The 4,235-nt window shown below is 48.0% G+C and overlaps 1 pseudogene; it reads left to right on the forward strand.

Annotated features, from left to right (window-relative positions):
• Positions 1 to 3,430: 3,430 nt before the first annotated feature.
• LOC104986484 overlaps positions 3,431 to 4,235 on the forward strand; it is a 14,785-nt pseudogene continuing 13,980 nt past the window's right edge.

Consider the following 4,235-nt stretch of genomic DNA (forward strand, 5'->3'; position numbering starts at 1 on the left):
CAGAAGAATGCCAGGCACTATAACAAGCCGAGGGGCTGGATGTGTTTAATCAGAGAGGCCTTGAGCAAGGGTGGGGGTGGGGCAGCCCTGTGGAACCACTTGTGGGGCAGTGTGTTGTGATCTGTGGGCCTGCTGGCTGTGTGCACCCAACATGGTTGTGTGTGCACTGTGTGGAGAGAGAGACTGTGGAACTGTTGTGTCCACATGTGACTCTGATGACTGTGGGGTGCAGTCTGTGAGGGGATATGTGGGTAGGTGACTGTGATCAGGGGGAGGGATTATGCGAGTGGTGATGGTGCTGGTTGTGGAGTGTCTGCGAGGCTGGCTGTCGTGACTGTGTGGTGGGACATCTATATAGTTGTGTGTGTGATTGTATGCCTGCGAGAGACTGGGGGCTGAAGTATGTGGGTGTGGGCGGGGGTGCTCACAGCAGCTGTATGGCGTGTCTTCTGAGTGTGACTAGGGCCCCCGACTATATGGTCATTAATCCATGTTTCTGAGTGTGCTGCCTGGTGTGGTATATTTATATCTCTGTCTAGTGCAAGGGGGTGGGGGATTAACACCCAGGGCAGCCAAATATACCCTTGTAAGGTATGCACAAGAAAAAGTCAGGTTTTGGAGGCTGCTGGTCATTTTCTGACTTACCTCAAAAATATTCCAGGGGAGGAGGTTGGCAAGGCCTCTGGGGCTGGTCGTTTGACAGCCACTGCCAGTCCGAGGGGAGCTGAGGGAGCCCGGGGAAGGCCTGCCAGCAGCAGTGTTTAGCGTGGTGCTAGGCAACAGGCAGAAAGGGTGGCGCTGAGGGCTGTCCCTTCCCCTCCAGCCCCCGCCCAGGACCTGGCCCCAGGCAGCCCCCGGTACTGATTCCTTAACCTCTCTCAACGCCCCTCTAAGCCCTTCTTCAGACTGAAACGCTGAATTCCCTGGGGTCCCAGAAACACCTCTAGCTCTTTGTTTTTGCTGTTCCCTGTGCCTGGAATACCCTTCCAGCTCTTCACATTCACTCATCGTCAGGTCTCAGCTTACATGTCATCGCCTCAGAAAGGCCTTCTCTGATGTGTCCATCCCCCACAGAAATGTCCGTCCACGTACCGTGTGTCCCGTCACCCTGTTTATTTTCTAAACACGTGCTTCAGGCTTTAATAACATTGTTCATTTTCCATTCCTGCCTTTTCTGCTTCCCCCACTAGGATGGAAGGCAGGAAGAACACTTCTGTGTCCCCAGGGCCAGCACAGGGCCTGGTATGCATAAAATCTCAAAAACGTATTGAATGAATGAAGGAAAGAAGGATAATCCTCCCTAGGCCAGTTCAGGCAACATTTGATGCCTGTTGTGTGCCAGGTCTGGGCCACTCACCACCAGAGTCCCTTTGAACTCAAGGAAACAGATATACACATGTGCCCAGGCTGTGTACACCAAGGCAGAGGGAGGTGGGTGAGGCCGCAGGACTCCATTCACTCAGCAAACATCGGCACTTGTCCTGGGCTGGGCCCTGTGTCAGAGCAAATGGCCTTCTTTGGCCCAGGGCCCTGCCTGCAAAGAGCTCACAGTGAAGAGGATGCTAGAACTGTCCCCTGGGGAGACAAACCCCTACAGAGAATAATGCCAAATCACTAAGCTGAGTGATGGGCTAGGCACTGGGAACTGAGGAAGCCAGGGATGGGAGAGATTTACTCCAGGCCTGGGAACAGCCTCCTGGTCGAAGTAACTTGGGCCTGGAAGAGGAGAAGGCGTGTTACGGTGTCAGGCTGCTTGGAGAGACAAGCACAGCCCTCTGCCTCTCAGCCCCTCCACAAAGCTGAGTTCACAAAGACAGGAGAAACCTCCTGGCTGCCTACTCTTTGCCTACCCTGAATTCTCTGTGCTTTTGCCCTGTGTCCAGGGGCTGACTCTTGCTGACCTTGGCCTCCTTGCCTTATGGTTTCAGGTGAAGTTTGGCCAGTAGGAGACGTTGCCGGGGGATCAGAGGGAAGGAGGAGAGTGAGACCAGGATATTTATAATACTGTGATTTTTTTTGTTGTTCAATTGCTAAGTTGTGTCCAACACATTGCAACCCCATGGACTGCAGCAGTCCAGGCTTCCCTGTCCTTCACTGTCTCCCGGAGTTTGCTCATGTCCATTGAGTCAGTGATGATATGATTTTGGCAGGTACTATGTTCCTCCAGTAAAAGTCACAGCTCCTGTTGGGTGGCCAGCGACCATGGATATGAGTCCAGCCAGGCTCGTTAGCAAGGCTCCCTCCCTTACCTCTTCAGGCCCTGAGACGTGACTCTGTTCCACTGTTGTGAGCCGCAGGGTGCCTCACTGTTTGTGCCCACACCTCTGTAAATAGTTCCTTCATTAAACCTTCTTCTAAACAACAAAATTCTGTAAAGCAACTATCCTTCAAAAAAAATTAATTAAAAAGAAAACCTTCTTCTGGCAAATGCTTTGAGTGGTCCTCGGCTTCCTGCTGAGACCACTAACGTAAGAACTAAACCTGGGGAAGATAAGTCCTTGGCAGAGAATTTGGGGAGACATTCCTTCTTTCTTAATTTTCTTGGCTGTGCCACATGGCATGTGGGATCCTAGTTCCCCGATCAGTGACCAAACCCAAGCCAGGGAAGTCCTGAGGAGACCCTCTTTTTAAATCACAACTCAAAACTGCAATCAGAAGATGTGGTGAACTATTACAAAGCCACAGTCACCAAAACAGCATGGTACTGGCATAAAAACAGAGACATAGGTTAATAGAACAGTATAGAGAGCCTAGACATAAACCTACACATTTATAGTCAATTAACGTATAACACAGGAGGCAAGGGTATACAATGGAAGAAAGAAATCTCTTCAGTAAATAGGAAATAGGAAAAACTGAACAGTTACATGTAAAAGAATGAAATTAGAATATTTTCTCACATCATATGCAAAAATAAACTCAAAATGGATTAAAGATCTAAATGTAAGACTGGAAGCCAGAAAACTCCTTGAAGAAAACATAGGCAGAACACTGTTTGACATAAATCATAGCAATATTATTGTCATTCTGTCTCCTAAAGCAAAGGAAATAAAGGCAGAAATAAACAAATGGAACCTAGTTAGACATAAAAGCTTTTACACAGCAAAGGAAACTATCAACAAAACAGAAAGGCAATCAGCTGAATCAGAGGAAATATTTGCTAATGATATTATCAATAAGAAGTTAATATCCAAAATATATAAATAACCCATACAACTCAACATAAAAAAAAATTGAAAATGGGCAGAAGACCTAAATAGACATTTTTCCAGGGAAGACCTACAGATGGCCAACAAGCATGTGAAAAAGACGCTAAACATCATTAATAACTGGAGAAATGCAAATTAAAACCACAATGAGATATCACTTCACAGCTGTCAGAACAACTACCATCAAAAAGACCACAAGTAGCTCTTTCACGTCTTGAAAGATGGCAGGTGAAAAAGCTGAGAAGCCGATACGAAGGAGGGAAAAGCTGAGACAAAGAAGGCTGATTCTGGTGGCAAAGTTAAAAAGGTTAAGAAGTGCCGCTGAAATCCTGTCCTGGTCAGAGGAGTTGGCAGATACTCCCAACCGGCTATGTATTCCAGAAAGGCCTTGTACAAAAGGAAGTATTCAGCAGCGAAATCCAAGCTGAAAAGAAAAAGAAGCTGAAGGTTCTTGCTACTGTCACAAAACCAGTTGGTGGTGACAAGAATGTGTGTGCATGCTAAATTGCTTCAGGCCTGTCTGCCTCTTTGCGACCCTATGGACTGGGGCCCACCAGGCTCCTCTGTCCATAGGATTCTCCAGGCAAGAATACTGGAATGGGTTGCCATCCCCTTCTCTAGGGGATCTTCCTGCCCCAGGGATTGAACCCACATCTCCTGCATTGCAAGCAGATTCTTTACCATCTGAGACACCAGGGAAGCCCAAGAATGGTGTTTCCCAAGTGATTAAACTTCGCAAAATGCCTAGGTATTATCTTACTGAAGATGGGCCTCAAAAGCTGTTGTCTTGGCAAAAACCCTTCAGTAGCATGTGAGAAAACTGCACACTAGCCTCTCTCCTGGGCCCATTCCGAGCATCCTCACTGAATGCCGCCAAGGTGAGAGGTTGTTTCCCTAAAGCAGGTGAGCACTGGCTTGCTACTTGTGACTCGGTCTTTCCCCTCAATCGAGTTCCTGGGTACAGAACAAAATTTGTCATTGCCACCTCCACCAAAACGGATATCAGGGGTGTGAAGGCCCCAGAAC

Source organism: Bison bison, unplaced genomic scaffold (assembly GCF_000754665.1).
Source record: "Bison bison bison isolate TAMUID 2011002044 unplaced genomic scaffold, Bison_UMD1.0 scf7180017864068, whole genome shotgun sequence".
Classification (NCBI taxonomy): domain Eukaryota; kingdom Metazoa; phylum Chordata; class Mammalia; order Artiodactyla; family Bovidae; genus Bison; species Bison bison.